Raw genomic sequence first — 17964 nt, forward strand, 5'->3', positions numbered from 1 at the left:
TTTAGGGTGATCATACGGTCACTGGCTCACCATACAACTCCGTAATTTGTTGATGACACGATCAATTGACCAGTCAAACGGTCCACATTCAGCAGCGCACATTACCATAGGGCCCACCCATCAGCACGTATATGAAAGACATAAATGGTAATAAATTTGTGGTCGGTGGGGATTCGAAGTTGTGAGACGTCTGGTTGGCAGTCAGTAGCGGTGGGCGCGTAGTGATTGGGCGGTGGCGTGGGGGTCGCCGGAGACAAAGCTCGGCGTGGGGGGGGGGGCTAGAGGGTTGGCCGGGGCGGCGGCGGACCGGGGGTGGGGAGTGGTTTCAGGGCGGCGAGGCGACGCGGGCCGGCCATGGGCTGCGAGGGCCGGCGACTCGTTCAGTGGTGGCTGGCGGCTCAGTGGGGTGGAGGTTGAAGATAAATTACAGGCCCTTGATTTTGTATCCAACCGCTTGAAAATCGACTGACCAGAGATGAAAAAGTCAACCGACTGACGTGTAGCCTCACCCCGCACGTACACACGCAAGCAGGCAACACTCACGCGAACACAGGCACGCATGCAGGCATGCAACACTGACACGTACATAACGAACTTAATGGTAAAACAAAAGTTGGGCCTTGCTGGAGGAGTTTTATTCAAGGCGAACTGTCAAGGGGGTCCCATAAATCACCCAACCGCGTAAGGAACGCAAACTCAAGGAACATAAAACCGGTATGACGGAAACTAGGGCGGCAAGAGTGGAACAAAACACCAGGCATAAGGCCGAGCCTTCCACCCTTTACCAAATATAGAGGTGCATTAATTAAATAAGAGATATTGTGATATCCCAACATATCCATGTTCCAACATGGAACCAACTTCAACTTCACCTGCAACTAGCAACGCTATAAGAAGGGCTGAGCAAAAGCGGTAACTTAGCCAAACAACGGTTTGCTAGGAAAGGATGGTTAGGGGCTGACATGGCAATATGGGAGGCATGATATAGCAAGTGGTAGGTAGCGCAGCATGGCAATAGAGCGAACAACTAGCAAAGCAAAGATAGAAGTGATTTCGACGGTATGGTCATCTTGCCTGCAAGGTTCTCAGAGTTGTCGAAAGCTTGATCCTCGTAAGCGTACTCAACAGGTTCCTTGTTCACGAACTCGTCTCCCGGCTCTACCCAAGACAAGAACACAAGCAATGGAACCACAATCAATCACGGGAAATGCACAAGCAACATGATGCAATACATGAATGATATGCAAGATATGATATGCGATGCGTATGCGTGCTCCGGGAGAAAAATGATGAACAAGGCAGTAACTTGGCAAACCAAGCATGCCACTGGAAAGATGAGATGATTTCAGTTGAAATCGACATAAAGATCACCGGAAACGGATGCACGGTTTGCAAATGGCAAGCAAAACAAGAATGACACGAATGTGCGATTAACAGCCTGATAGCACTTAGAATGCAACAAGAAACTATGCTACAGCACTCCAACATAGCAGCAAAGCATATGGCAGTAATCTAAAGGAGATGCTTGACAAAAGATGAACACTGAGCTACGGCTAGATCACAACATAACAAGCTCAAACAAGCATGGCAAAAGTGCAAAAGATAACAGGTTCACAGACTTGGCGAAATTACTGGACATGCCTGAAACAGCATCAGGTAGCAATGGTCAGAGCACAAAAACAACATTGTTGAGGATATAGACCTTAGAGTCACCCGCCAGGAGGGGCCGGGTTACTCTAATGGTCATTGCCAGAAGCCCGACGCCAAGCTTAAAGACGGTGGGCCGAAGATGGGCTTAAGACCCGGATATGGCTTAAGGCCCGTAGTTACAATCATTATTATGGTAGAACTTGTAGTGTAAGGCAAGAATAGTTAAGAGTCTGAGCCGGACACTCTTATGAGCCGGCCGGGACTCTGAGAGCTGCAGGGCGTTAGCCTCCCTATATAAAGGGACGACTCGGCAGCGGTTTAGGGACAAGAACAATCTCGTCCAGAGCCAGGCATAGCAGTTAAGCTCCCTGGTCATCGAAACCCTAATCAATACCACCGCAAACTGTACGTAGGCTTTTACCTTCACCGTAAGGGGCTGAACCAGTATAAACCCTCGTGTTCCTTTTCCCGCTTAACCCCTTCAAGCTTCCTAGTAGCGATGGCTCCACGACTAAGTCCTAGCTCGAGGACATATGCCGTGACAATTCCACGACAGTTGGCACCCACCGTGGGGCCAGCGCACGGTGGATTTGAGTTCTTGAAGGGCAGCTTCGAAGGGCTCAAGGGATACGCTGTGGGCCGGATGACCAAGAGTCGTCGCGGCAAGCTCTACATTGATCATGCAAACTGGGGCCCCGACGCCGGCTCAATTGAGTACGGGTACCGGGTCCCCTTCGGCGGAATTCATGTCTTCATTGGCAAGATTGGTGAGCCGGGCCCTGAGCCGGATCTCTGCGCCGATCCCATCGAGACGGCTCAGCGTGCACGACCCGCCCCAGCCCGGCCTGCCTTAAGGCATGCTTTTGTGGGGTGTATCCACGGAGGACTCTCTGATCGATCTGGATCTGGTGATGAGACGGCCGCCGGCTCTGACGGCGAGTCGGCCACCGATGAGTCAAACTCGTTGTATCAACTTCAAGATGGCAGGCTAATGGGTTGTTCCGATGGTGACAGTATTCCGGACCTATTTGAGCCGCCAAGCCGGGTGGGAATCTTTATGGCCGGTGCACAGCCTGTTCAGAACCCCGCTGCTGGAGCGGGAAACCCGGTGCCTTCTCCGGCTCAGGTACTGATGGATCTCACGGACAAGAAGACGGCCATGTTAACCGCCACGGTTGACCCGGTGGATCAAGCTGAGCATGATGCGGAGGTGGCACAGTTAAAATCGGATCTAGTGAAAGCTAAGGAGGACCTTGCAGCGGAAGGGGTCAGGATGGCTGCAGAGAGGGCGGCTCTCGATGCCCAAACTCAGTTGATCCAGGCGCAGTCCTTCCAACTCACGATGGATCAGAACGCGTCCAATGAGGTCATGAGAAGGAGGCATCAAAAGACCCAATCTCGGCTCCCGCCGGTTTACAATCCACGCAACCTCTTCAACACGCCAGGTGCAGGGTCTAGTAACCCGCCAGGGGTCATAGCGCCCTGGTCTGGGCCCCCTATTCAGCCACGAGTGATGGGGCCTCCCCAGGTGCCCCCTGCCCTGCCTCAGTATGTCCCAACACCCCCGGGTCATTATAATAACCCGCTGGAGAACATGGTCGCTGCGGCAGCATGGCTGGCGGCTCTCCCAGTTGACGGCGACTCTCCGACGGCTATTGAAACCCGCCGGGTCAGGGAACTCCTTCAGACGGCACTGGTGCAGCAAGAGGCGTACTCCTACAGCCGGGATAGGATCCACTCGACCCCTCGTCCGGGCCGGAGCCCGAGTTACAGCAGGCACATGGTCTCAGCGACCGGCTCAAGTAACGTCCGACACCATGACCCGCCCCCTGGCCATGGCCTGGCTTATAACGGAGCCTGTCACGCAGCAGACCAAGATAGAGCGCGGCAAGAGGCAGAGCAGGTGCCTCAATTGACGGCTTACCAGACCCCCCCCCCCCCCCCGGCTTATCCGACGACTTCCGTCGACGTGGGTATCCCTACCAGGACGGGAGGTGTCCCCTGTTTAGTGCCAGCTATCCGCAATGAACGTTTACCCAAGGACATCAAAGGCCCTAGGAAGGTGCCCAACTACACGGCTGACTTACAACCTGCAGCCTGGATCGAGAGTTATGAGATGGCCATGGAACTACTGGAGGTCAGTGAGGCGGCAATGGCCAAGTACTTCACCATGATGTTGGATGGGACTGCCCGCACTTGGTTAAAAGGGCTACCACCAAATTCCATCGGGTCTTGGGCTGAGCTGAAAGCCCGGTTCATCCAAAACTTCAAAGATACCTGTAGGCAGTCTATGTCAATTGTGGATTTGACTAACTGTAAGCAGCAGGAGGGTGAGTCTACGACACATTGGGTTCGCCGGGTTAAGGAGATCATACACTCGTCAGACAAGATGGATGCCGGCTCAGCAGTTTTAATGCTGGAGCAGAATTGTCGTTTTGTGCCCCTGAAGATGAAACTCGGGCGGCTTAAGCGCGACTGCAGTGATATGGGTACACTAATGGCGGCTCTTGTCAAGTACGCCGATTCTAATGGTACCAAGGATCCCCCTTCAGATGATGAAAGGGCAGGGAAGGGAAAGAAGAATGGCAATGGCAAGGGTCCTCAGCATAACCCGAGGAACCAAGGAGGAGGCAAGCGCAAGGCTGATGGCAGCCTAGAGTTTGTAGCCAACGCCAGCGCACAAGGTAATAACCAGCGACGCAAGGGGAGGCCCCCTCCCCGAGGCGGCGGGTCAGGACCGACACTGGAGCAGCTGTTGAACGAGCCTTGTCCAAGGCATGGCTCTAGAGAGAAGCCAGCCACTCATCTATGGAAGGATTGTGCAATCATGAAGGCCTTTAAGAACTACAATGGCCCGGGCGGCGGCTCAGGCGCCGGTGGCTTTCATGACCTGGGCGGCGGCTCAAATCCTGGTCCTCAGAACGGTCAAGGGGGCTTTCATCAACAGTCCGGCCAGGGTCATCAACAGCAGCAGGGGGGTTATCAGACCAATCCAAAGCAGCTTAGCAGTGGACAATATCATGTGTTTACCACCAGTCTGTGTAAGCGAGATCAGAAGCTTCATAAGAGGGTTGTGAATGCTGTTGAGCCGGCGGTTCCACGCTACTTGCGGTGGTCTGAGCAGCCTATAGTGTGAAGTAGGGAGGATCACCCTCCACGGGTGGATAATCCGGTCACTTGGCCCTAGTGGTGGCTCCTCAGATGGGAGGATATAAGTTCACTAAGGTGCTCATGGATGGAGGCAGCAGCATCAACATCCTCTATTATGATACTTTCCGTCGTATGGGGTTGATTGATAAAAACCTCAGCCAGTCCAACACTATTTTCCACGGTGTGGTACCTGGTAAGTCGGCTTATCCAGTCGGCAAGATTGAATTGGAAGTGGCCTTTGGAGATGAGAACAACTACAGGGTGGAGAAATTGACCTTTGAGGTGGTCAAGATAAGAAGCCCATACCATGCTATATTTGGACGGCCGGCTTACGCCAAGTTCATGGCACGGCCGTGTTATGTGTACTTACAGCTCAAGATGCCAGGTCACAATGGGACCATTACGGTTCGCGGCAGCCGGAAGGTGGCCTTGGAATGTGAGGAAGGCGATGCAGCTTATGCAGAATCTGTTTGTGCAACAGAGGAGTTGAAGTTTTACAAAGACAATGTTGACCCAACAGATATGACCTCTCTGAAAAAGCCGACTACGGAAAGTGAGCCGGCGATGAAATTTAAGTCGACTGATGAAACTAAACTTGTTGATTTTGTTCCAGGAGATTCATCTCAGCAGTTTAGCATCAGTGCAAATCTGGATCCAAAATAGGAAGGCGCGCTCATCGAGTTCATCCATGAGAATAGGGACATCTTCGCGTGGAAACCTTCTGACATGCCAGGTGTACCTAGGGAACTCGCTGAGCACACTCTCAATGTTGATACGAAATTTAAGCCGGTCAGGCAGTTCCTTTGGCGGTTTAATGAAGAGAGGTGGAAAGCTATTGGTGAAGAGGTGGCCTGGCTCTTGGTGGCCGGGTTTATTGTTGAAGTCTTTCACCCAGAGTGGTTAGCTAACCCGGTGCTCGTACTCAAGAAGAACGACACTTGGCGGATGTATGTAGACTACATGGACTTGAACAAAGCGTGTCCGGCTGATCCTTTTGCCCTTCCCCGTATTGATCAAATTATTGATGCTACGGCCGGTTGTGCGCGTTTAAGTTTCCTGGACGCTTATTCCAGATATCATCAGATTAAGATGGCAGTTAAGGACCAGGAGAAGAAGGCGTTCATCACTCCCTTTGGAGCCTTCTGCTATGTGTCCATGCCCTTTGGACTCAAGTGTGCACAGGTGACTTATCAGCGTTGCGTGCAGAACTGCCTTCATAAACAGATTGGGCGCAATGTTCATGCTTATGTAGATGATATTGTGGTTAAGTCCATAAAGGAGGAAACCCTGATAGATGATTTGAGAGAAACCTTTGATAATCTCCGGGTCTACAAGATGATGCTTAACCCGGCCAAGTATGTCTTTGGTGTTCCTGCAGGCAAACTCTTCGGTTTTTTGGTTTCTGACAGAGGCATTGAAGCTAACCCAGAGAAGATCAAGGCCATCACCTCCCTGGCTAAGCCGGCGTGTATAAATGATGTTCAGCGCTTGGCGGGTCGCATCGCTGCTTTAAGCCGGTTTATAAGCCGTTTGGGTGAGAAGGCCATGCCATTATACCAGTTGATGAAGAAAACTGATAGCTTTGTCTGGAATGATGCAGCTAATACTGCCTTTGAGGATTTGAAGAAACAGCTGGCAGAGCCTCCAGTCCTTGCTGCTCCGGTTGATAAGGAGCCCTTATTATTATATGTGGCGGCGAACACACGAGCCGTCAGTGTGGCTATGGTGGTGGAGCGCAAGGAGGAGGGTAAGGAGCATCCGGTTCAGCGGCCGGTTTATTATGTCAGTGAAGTGCTCATTGAGTCCAAGCAGCGGTATCCGCATTGGCAGAAGCTTGTGTATGGTGTGTTCATGGCGAGCCGGAAACTTAAGCATTATTTTCAGGGTCATCCCATCACTGTGGTCAGTTCTGCCCCTCTTGGTGATATCATTCAAAACAGAGAGGCCACAGGGAGAGTGGCTAAGTGGGCTATAGAGCTTGGACCTCATGGTCTCAAGTACGTGCCACACACTGCTGTTAAATCTCAGGCCCTGGTGGATTTCATCAATGACTGGACAGAGTCACAAGTGCCCGAGCAAAAGCCGGATAACACATATTGGACTATTCACTTTGATGGGTCCAGGCAGTTGGAGGGCTCGGGGGCTGGAGTCGTGTTGGCTTCCCCTAAAGGTGACAAATTCCATTATGTGCTACAGCTGCTGTTTCCTTGCACTAACAACGCGGCTGAGTACGAGGCCTTGCTCCATGGTCTTCGGCTGGCTAAAGAGAAGAGCTTAAGCCGGGTAAGGTGCTTCGGCGACTCAGACTTGGTGGCTCAACAAGTATCAGGAAAGTGGGATTCCAAGGACCCTCTCATGGCGGCTTATCGCCGCGAAGTTGATGCCATTGCTGGGCACTTTCAGGGATACCAAGTGGAACACATCGATCGCAGGAAGAATGAGGCGGCTGATGCTTTAAGCCGGCTGGGCACTCAGCGAAAACCTGTGCCGCCCAACACTTTCCTGGACGTCCTGTATATAGCCCTTCTGTTAAGTTGCCTACAGAGGAAGACTTGGCTGTCCCTGACCCGGAGGCACGACTGATGGCGGCGCTCCATATCATACCGGACTGGACAATGCCCTATCTGGCTTACATGACCCAGGGCGAGTTGCCCGAGGATGAAACTTTGGCCAGGCAAATAACCCGGCGGGCTAAGTCAATGATTGTTATCAATGGTGAGTTGCATCACCGCAGTGTTACAGGAGCGTTTCAGCTTTGTGTTTCCCCTGAGGAAGGTCAAGAGATCTTGCGTGAGATCCATGAAGGGGATTGTGGCCATCACGCCGGCTCAAAGTCTCTTGTGGCCAAGGCTTTTCGTCATGGTTTTTATTGGTTGACAGCTCATGCTGATGCAGAGGACTTGGTCAGTATGTGTGATGGTTGCCAGAGGTTCTCGCGACGGGCTCATGTACCGGCTCAAGAGCTGAGGATGATCCCAATTACTTGGCCCTTTGCGGTTTGGGGACTTGATATGGTTGGGCCTTTCAAAAGGTCCAAGGATAAGAAGACCCACCTTTTGGTGGCAGTTGACAAGTTTACCAAGTGGGTTGAAGCGGAGCCAGTTAGCAAGTGCGATGGAGCCACGACGGTTCAGTTTATGAAAAAGGTGATCTTTCGCTTTGGTTTTCCGCATAGCATTATCACTGACAATGGCACCAACCTCTCCAAAGGCGCCATGGAAGAGTTCTTTCAACGAGAGCATATCCGACTTGATGTTTCCTCAGTGGCTCATCCTCAATCCAATGGTCAAGCTGAGAGAGCTAATCAGGAGATTCTGAAGGGCATCAAGCCCCGGCTTTTGGTCCCTTTGCAACGGACGCCGGGTTGTTGGGTGGAGGAGTTGCCCTCCGTGTTATGGAGCATCAACACTACTCCTAACAGGTCTACAGGTTTTACACCTTTCTTCATGGTTTATGGGGCAGAAGCAGTCCTCCCTAGTGACATCCATCATGACTGACCTCGAGTGGCGGCTTACGTTGAGGCGGATAATGAACAGGCGCGCCAAGATGCTCTTGACTTGTTGGACGAACAGCGTGATGTGGCAGCAGCCCGTTCAGCGATTTACCAACAAGACCTGTGCCGTTATCATAGCCGCCGGGTTAAATCCCGGGTCTTCCAGGAAGGGGATCTCATGCTCTGGCTCATCCAAGATCAAACTGATGCGCACAAGCTATCCCCGCCTTGGGAAGGGCCCTTTGTGGTCAGCAAGAACTTGCACAACGGGTCGTATTACCTCATTGAAATTCGGGAGCACAAAGATTCACGTAAGTCGGAGGAAGAGACCCGTTGGCCGTGGAACATAGCTCAGCTTCGGCCTTACTACACTTGAGCCACCGGCTCTCATAATGTACATATTTCTCTCAGCCATGTATATATTATGATAAGCAATAAAGCAGGACCTCTGTCCTTTTTCTCCTCCAAATGTGCACGTGTTTGTTTTCTTTGCAAGATTAACATGGTAACTTGAAGGAGGATCCAGCTTATGATCGTATTCGAATCTAGCCGCAGGTAATAAGGTCACTTGGGGGCTTCCTGTTCAAACATGGGTCGTATTCGAACCAAAGAGAACATAGCTGTCGATACCCATTTGATTGGCAAAGTGCCGAGCTCATTGGGAGGTTTTCTCTGATCATATTTGAATCATAGTTTAAACCCTTTGAGAACCGACGTGGATCGTATTCGAATCAGCGTCGTTAAACAATTCTTAAAATCACTTGGGGGCTTCCTGTTCAAACATGGGTCGTATTCGAACCAAAGAGAACATAGCTGTCGGTACCCTCTTGATTGGCATCGCCACACCCATTGGGGGCTATATGATCGTATCCGAATCTTAGATTAACCCCTTTGGGCCGGGTCTCTGGTTGTATTCGAACCGGAAGCCCCTAAGTTCTTCTGCTTCATTGAAGAGTTCTTCTGATCATTTCAGAGTGTGTATGGCCGGGTCTCGCTTGGCCGGTTTAAATTTTGATTTTCAGTGTTGGTTGAATACAATGGGTGTCATTAAGACAGGTACACCGGAGTTGAGGTACCAACCTTATTACCCGGGTTATCTAAACCGGAAATATGCTTGCAGGCCGCTAAGTGTGTTATCACGGCTATATTAAGGACATGATTAAGGATCAATCTTTTTTGATTCATATCCGGGTTATATATCTAAAACCTATGATTCTCAGCGCGGTAAGCCGCCTAGAGACTTGCGATTTGTCTTTTTATGCAGGATAGTTCAAGGCAATTATTTGAGACTAAGGAGAATGAATGACCCGGAGAAATATCAAGAGACAACTTCAATAGACTTCAGCATTCAATACGTGCACGATGGCACGGCAAAGATAAAGTGTTGCACCTACTCTATTACAAGACTCATCGAGTCCAAAAGGGTGGAGCATTGTTTGGTAAGCCGGCTGCAGAAGTTAAGACGCTTGCTGGGTGGAAGTCTCCGGCTCATCTCTTTCTTCTCCTCCGGCTATTCCCAAGGTTTGGAAGGTCGACGACTTCCAGTCGATGCCGCTCAGCGCTTTGAATTGGGCTTCCTCGTCAATTAACTCGGCCGGGTCAATCTCCGGGGCGAAGGTGTGCTGACGAGCCGGCGGGATTAAACTCAGGGCTTCATAGCGAGGGGTCGGGATCCTCTGATTTTCCGCATTATAACCCGGCTGGTACTTGGTCAGATCCATATCGTTTCCAATAAGAGTTGCCACCGGGCGCACAATCTTCACGCAGGCGGCGAAGTCTTTTTGGTCGAAAGTCATGCCGTCTTCCTTCAGACTTGGATAGCCGAGGGCGATGTCTGCCGGGTCTAACTCCGGCAAGAAAGCCTTGGCCCGGCTCAGTGCGGCGATCGCTCCGGATCTTGTAGAGGCCCGTCGCTGTTCTTGGATACGTTGAGGCAGAACGGCGAGCCAGCGAAGAACCTCCGCCAGGTGAGTCGGCACCTCGTTGGATAAGGCCACCACGGCTAAGGCACGCTGTGACCCGGTGTAGAGTCGCTCCACCAGGGTGTACACGGCCTTTAGCTTGATTACCACACTCTGGTTGAGGTTGGCACTTCTGGAACCTGTTTCATAGAACAGGATAAGCCGCCGACAAGGGTGAGTTATGAGGCATCAAAATTTTAAACTGGATGAAAGCCGGCGGATGACTTACCGAAGATTGCAGCAACCATTTGAGACACTTGGCGCTTTAGGCCGGAGAGCTCGGCGGTCTTGTCGGAGAGAGCCTTCTCCGCCTGTTCAGCCCGGTTCACCAATGCGGCCTTTTCTTCGGCCCACGCCTTTCGCTCAGCGTCAAACTCCGTCTTCAGCTTCTCTTGCGCGGCGATGCTGGACACGAACTTGGCATTTGCCTTCCGGGTCTCCATCTCTTGCATCTTCAGCCGGTTCTTGAGATCAGCGAGGTCAGCCTCAAGCTTCTTGCCAGCAACCTGTATAAATGTCCGGGTTATGGCATGAACAGTTACTATACAAATTTAAAGTCCCAAGTGTTTTCCAAGCAAAGACACTTGGCACTTGGGGGCTAATGCATGTTCAACTTTTCTATTTACCAATTTCCGGTTCATGCGAGTAAGCCGGAAGATAAGTCCCAAGTGTTTTCCAAGCAAAGACACTTGGCACTTGGGGGCTAATGTGTATCGACTGTTCCTATCTACAAATTACCGGTTCATGGAAGCAAGTCGGAATCTAAGTCTACAATATATTCAATCATAAGTCGTCAACTTGGGGGCTAGCATGGTAAAGGTAACTATGCAGTGAGTAAGAGGACAGAAGGATAATACCTCAGATTTCTGCTGGATCTGGGTCACCATGGCAACCTCTGCGTCCCGGCTCTTGTGCACTTGGCTGACATAGCCGGAGACGAGCTCTCCGATGCTCAGGTTGGCATAGTCAGTTAGATCCAGACTGACCCGGCGGGGCTGCAGTAATTCCCCCTTGGCAGAGCACTTGGCCAGTGCCGTAGGCCTCCCCGGCTCAACAAATTTTGTCCGGGTGATTTCCACGTCCGGGTCATTTGCTGGCTGAGCCGAGCCGGAGGCCTCCGGGTCAGCAGAAGTTTCTACAGGTGCCTTGTCGATTGGAGCGGTGGCTTCGGGGGCGGAGGCAGCTGGCGGTTCTTGAACCGCCACCTCCGGTTCAGGCAAATCCGGCTCTCCGGCTGACTTGGTTTTCTTCGCCCTCTTGGTGAGCTTTGCCTGGGCACTGAAAGAACAACAAAGGTTAGTACAAAAAGTATGAGTAAAGATCAGAACAACATGAGATGATTATCATTACCCGGGCACGGTCTTGAAAGCCGGCAGATTCGACTGCATAGAATCGCCGGAAGAATGGGAAGTCTCCTGATAATTTGAGTCAGAAGAATTAAGCGGTTGGCGTATAACACCCGCAAAAGGATGAAAAGGGTACAATTTTGCGATCACCTCGGTCCGGCATTTCCTTGATGCATCAGGTAACCCGGAGGAGAGGTCAGTGTCCTTGTTGGTCCGGGTATGCCGCCGGCTCTCATGAACCTGTCGCTTCAAAATAAATTGAGGAAATTGGTAAGCTAAAGGATGGGAAAAGCTTACTTTCCGGTTACTCTTCGGGTTTTCAGCCTTGGCAAGGGCTCTGAGTCGGAGGAAAGTATTGTTACCTCTTCAACCACCGGGTTACTGGCTCCGGTGTCCTCCTGTTGATAAACAGCATTGATAAGGCGGACAGAAATAAACAACAAGTATAACAAGAGCTCACAGGTTTAGGAATTACCTCAGACTCGGAGCTGTCACTTAGCTGCAACAGCTCCGAAGCAGTGGGCTTACTTCCCTTCTTACGGGGAGCGGCTTTCTTGGCGGCCTTCTTCGCCTTTTTGGCCTTCTTGGCCGCGTCATGGTCATACTTGACCCGCCAGAATTTGTCGTCAGCCTGAAAAATACAATGATGATTTCTTAAAGATTCAGATGAAGGTTATCTGTGGACCAAGATAAAATGTTTAAATCAGTGGCTTACCGCTGGGGCTGGGTTAGTCTTTCAGAAGGGGGCTAACCCGGTCCTCCCGCAGTCTGCCAGGCTCTCGTTCAAGAGAGCCTTGGTCATCTCCTCTGCAACATCTTCCGGAAGATCGTTGCGGCTGTGTCTCTGGGGGTCATCCTTTCGTCCCGTGTACTCGCACATTAAGCCAGGGCGGCGGCTTAATGGGATCACCCGCCAGGAGATCCAGACCCGGACCAGATCGATTCCGTTGAGACCATTGCCCAAAAGAGCCTTGATCTTGTTTATGGTGGGGAACAGAGGTTGGCGCTCCGCTTACGTCAGTTTGTCAGACAGTGGGTGTGTTGACTCCAGACGAGAGGGGCGAAAGCCGGGCAACGGACTTTCATCAGCCAGCGACGTGTCTTGGCAGTTGAACCACGTCAGATTCCAATCTTTGGGGTGGCTTGGCGGCTCTGCGTATGGGAAAAGGCAGTCCCTTCGCCGCTGGATGGAGATGCCACCTATGCCCATTGGCGCACTCATTCTGACGGTTCAAGTAAAAAAGCTCTCTGAAGAGCAGCAGACTAGGTTCTTCTCCAAGGTAAACCTCGCAGAACACTTGGAAATTGCAGATATTCGACACTGAGTTGGGTCCTATGTCCTGAGGCCGCAGATCGAAGAAATTCAGAACGTCTCTGAAAAACTTTGAGCCGGGCGGTGCGAAGCCCCGGCTCATATGATCCGCAAAAATCACTACCTCCCCGTCCTTTGGCTGTGGTCTCTCTTCTGACGGGTCAGGGGCACGGTAGGACATGACGTCCTTCTTGGGCAGATATCCAGACTTGACAAAATCTGCTAGGGTCTCATTGGTGACATTGGACCTCATCCAGTTGCAAGTGATGGAGGCTTTAGGAGCTTTGGGAGGCATGGTGAAAGTCGGCAGTCTATGATAAAAGGAAAACGTCCGGATTAATTATAAGCCAGAGGAAATCTACAGTTCAATGTCAAAGTGGCGGCTTATGAAGGGGACTAATGGTATACACCTAAGTGCATCGGGTTATTTAAGCCGCCGAGGGATTGAGAGTAATTTGATTGTCTATGGCCTTATCACAGTTGAGCCGGAAAATTTTATGGCGCATGGTTTTCTTTAAGCCGGAAGGTTCTACGGCGCGTGGTTTCTTTAAACCGGAAACATAAACCGCCGTGATTCAATAATTGCAGTTTTTTTACTAAGTGTGGTAAAACAGGTTTCACACATTGCAGTAACTATTTTGGATCAAAATGGTCGGGCAAAAGAAAAGTTTCTAGACCTAGAAACAGACGCGAGGAAGTTCTTGAGCTCGAACAAGGCTCTTATGCAGTGAAAAGAGGGCTATTTGCATGTGAAATGGGTCTTAAACATCTACCGCAGTGATTCTATGCAGAGCTAAGATCAAAAAAGGGCAGTAAAAACCAAATCTACCAAGGGCCACAATGAACTACGAAGAACAGAGGATGAACTACGAAACCCTAATGTGGACCAGCCCAATGGAGTATCGAGGACTTACTGGTGCAGGAGAGATGCGGAGATGGCCACCGTTTGTCTGGACCAAGTCAGGGTGATGCAGCGGCCAAGGTTGATGAAGACCGGGGGCGCGGCGGCGGCGGCGGAGTTCGAGCTCGAGCAGAGTAACAGTGGTGCGAGGAGGAAGAAGCGTGGCTGAAGGCCCGTCGGGCCGGCCTATTTATAAGGGCGAGCTCATAAGTGGGCGCGAGAATCAAGGAGACCACGGCGTGGTTATCTCCCCACGAAACGCCTCAATTTTCGGGATGACAGCAAAGGTAAGGATCCGTTGCGGATCTGGCGGAGTACAAAACGGGCTTAATGGAAGATGACGTCACGGTGGATTATCTGGAGTCCAGAGGATGACGTCACGCCAGGTTATGGCCTTCACACAATTGTAAGCCGGCGACTTTCTGTCGAAAGGATTGAAGATTGACATGAGCCGGGTCAAATCAATCTGGGGCCTAATGTTGAGGATATAGACCTTAGAGTCACCCGCCAGGACGGGCCGGGTTACTCTAATGGTCATTGCCAGAAGCCCGACGCCAAGCTTAAAGACGGTGGGCCGAAGATGGGCTTAAGACCCGGATATGGCTTAAGGCCCGTAGTTACAATCATTATTATGGTAGAACTTGTAGTGTAAGGCAAGAATAGTTAAGAGTCCGAGCCGGACACTCTTATGAGCCGGCCGGGACTCTGAGAGCTGCAGGGCGTCAGCCTCCCTATATAAATGGACGACCCGGCAGCGGTTTAGGGACAAGAACAATCTCGTCGAGAGCCAAGCATAGCAGTTAAGCTCCCTGGTCATCGAAACCCTAATCAATACCACCGCAAACTGGACGTAGGCTTTTACCTTCACCGTAAGGGGCCGAACCAGTATAAACCCTCGTGTTCCTTGTCCTGCTTAACCCCTTCAAGCTTCCTAGTAGCGATGGCTCCACGACTAAGTCCTAGCTCGAGGACATCTGCCGTGACAATTCCACGACAAACATGCTACAGGAACTTAACATGGCAAAAGAAGGCATTAAAGTATTCTACTAAATTCATATGGCAAAAGTCCCTTACTGACCATAAGCCAAAAAGGACCAGAAGATATGATGGCAACCATGTAAACATAGCAAGTTTCGTTAACAGGTTTAAGACTTAGCAGAAAACAGAGCATGGCAGAAACAATAATATGAAGGCATCTTGGTGAGCTTGATGCACTCACCACAAAGCAATGCATGACAAAACAAGCATACCTATAGCAAGATGGCATGTTTATGAAGCTAACCATGGCAAGAACAAAAGCATAGCATGTATGGATCAACTACAACAAGCTTGGAAAAATTGAATAACACGTAAACAGTCTGCCAGAAATATTTTATAGCAAAAGTAGAGCAAGATTGAGTCATGCTATGGCACTCCATAATTTCAAACAATGGCAGGAATGGATCCACTAGAACAATATATACAAAACATCCTTACTGAACATCTCCAAAATATGCATGGATCTCTCTGTAGCATCAAGTTTACATGGCAACAAAATAACAACAGACAAAGACTAGTTTGCATGCTTGTGCTAGTCACCACAGAGATCACGAAAATACATGGCATACCCCACTGAAAAGATGGCATGGCATACAACAAAACACAAGTAGAGCTCATGCCCCTAAGATGCGCAGATTGAATGATACAAAAATAACAAATCTCCAAGTTCTGCTAAGTAACAGCAGACAACAGCAACTTGCACTTTTGCACCAGAGATTTGGGCTTCAAGATGAATTCTAATGAACATGGTGCAATGGAACAAAATGTAGAGCATCACGAGACGAACATTTCGATATTTTAAATGCACGAAACAGAGCTATATGCAGAGAGTTATGTCAAGATGAACAAGACAACATATTGTATAATAAAAGACTTGGAAGTTTCGGGGGGGAGAGAAAAAGTCAACGCACTGGTTTGGATCGAGATCTGGCGCCCGAGCTCGAGCTCGAGGCTGCCGGAGTGGAGGAAGCCGCGGCGGCCGGAGGAGAAGAAGGAGAAGGCGCGGGGCACGACGCCAGCGGGCGGAGGCGACGGCGTCGAACGGGCGGCGGGGCAGCGCGCGGAGGCGGCGGCTCGCGGGCGGCGGGGCCGGCGATTGCGGCGGCGGCGGCGGCGCCAGCGGGCGACGGCGCGGAGGTGGCGGCGCTCGGGCCTCGGCGGTGCAGGGCGAGGAGAGGCCGGGCCGCGGGGCCCTGCTACGGGCCTCGCGGGCTCGGCGGCGGCCGGCGTACGGCCCGCCACGTGGCAGCTCCGGAGTGGCTGGGGACGGCGGCGCCGATGTGTCCGGCCCCGGGCGGACACGTCCGGCGGCGCGGAGGAGCGGGACTAGGGTTTGGACTGCGAATGTTTTCGGGAGGGGATGCATATATATAGCTAGAGGGAGCTAGGAGAGTCCAAATGAGGTGCGGTTTTCTCCCACACGATCGTGATCGAATGACCTACAGCATGGAAGAGAGTTTGGTGGGTTTTGGGCTGGTTATGAGGGGGGTTTTGCTGCAACACACAAAAGGACTATGCGGATGCCCGATGAACCGTTGGAGTACTAAACGACCTCCAACTGGAACGAAACTTGACCGGTAGTCTACCGGTGGTATACCAAGGCCACTTGAAAAGCCTCGGTCCATTCCGAGAACGTTTGACACCCGCTCACGAAAGAAAACAAGAGGGGTGCACCGCAGGAGGTGGGAGCGCCGGATTGCAAAACGGACAACGGGGAAAATGCTCGGATGCATGAGATGAACACGTATGCAAATGCAATGCACATGATGACATGATAAGGGATGCATGACATGAAAAAAAATACAAAACGAAAGACAAAACCTGACCACGAAGGGAATATCATAACACATAGCCGAAAATGGCAAGAGTTCGAGTTACAAATATGGAAAGTTACATCCGGGGTGTTACAACACTCCACCACTACGAGAGGATCTCGTCCCGAGATCTAGGACTAAAAGAACTCCGGATATTCGGAACGGAGATGGTCCTCGCGTTCCCAGGTGGCTTCTCGGTCGGAATGGTGCGACCACTTCACTTTAAGGAATTTGATTGACTTGTTGCGAGTCTTGCGCTCAGTTTCTTCAAGAATAGCAGCGGGGTGCTCATGATAAGACAGATCTTCTTGAAGGTCAATCTCTTCGAAGTCGATAGTGCGCTCAGGCGTCTTGAAGCACTTGCGAAGCTGTGACACGTGGAACACATTGTGCACGTTCGCGAAGTTGGAAGGAAGCTCAAGTTGATAGGCGAGGTCGCCTCTTTTGCCAATGATCTTGAAAGGACCCACGTATCTAGTGGCAAGCTTCCCTTTGATACCGAAGCGACGAGTGCCTTTCATTGGAGAGACGCGGAGGTAGACATGGTCTCCGATCTCGAAAGCCACATCACGGTGCTTACTATCATAGTAGCTCTTCTGGCGCGATTGCGCGGCTTTGAGGTTATCACGGATGACTTTACACATTTCTTCAGCCTCTGTGATTAAGTCATTGCCAAGAAGTTGGCGTTCACCACTCTCTGACCAATTGAGAGGAGTACGGCACTTCCTGCCATAGAGAATCTCGAATGGGGCCTTGCCCGAACTTGCTTGGAAGCTGTTGTTGTAGGAGAATTCGGCATATGGAAGACAATCTTCCCATTTCATGCCAAAGGAAATGACACAAGCCCTGAGCTTATCTTCAAGAATTTGATTGACTCGCTCGACTTGGCAACTAGTTTGAGGATGGAAAGCTGTGCTGAAGCGAACATATGTGCCCATGGCCTTCTGGAAGGAGTCCCAGAACTTGGAGGTGAAGATGCTTCCACGATCTGAAGAAATCAATTGTGGAATGCCGTGCAAGGAGACAATTCTGGAGGTGTATAGCTCTGCAAACTGAGCTGCTGTGATGGATTCTTTGATTGGAAGGAAATGGGCCACTTTAGAAAGCTTGTTGATGACAACGAAGATAGCATCATTTCCGCGCTTGGACTTTGGAAAACCAGTCATGAAGTCCATTTTGATATGATCAAACTTCCATTCTGGGATAGCAAGAGGTTGGAGGAGACCAGCTGGTCGTTGGTGTTCTGCTTTCACTCTTCGACAGACATCGCATTCATTCACGAACTGAGCAATTTCTCGC

Source organism: Aegilops tauschii, chromosome 4 (assembly GCF_002575655.3).
Source record: "Aegilops tauschii subsp. strangulata cultivar AL8/78 chromosome 4, Aet v6.0, whole genome shotgun sequence".
Classification (NCBI taxonomy): Eukaryota; Viridiplantae; Streptophyta; class Magnoliopsida; order Poales; family Poaceae; genus Aegilops; species Aegilops tauschii.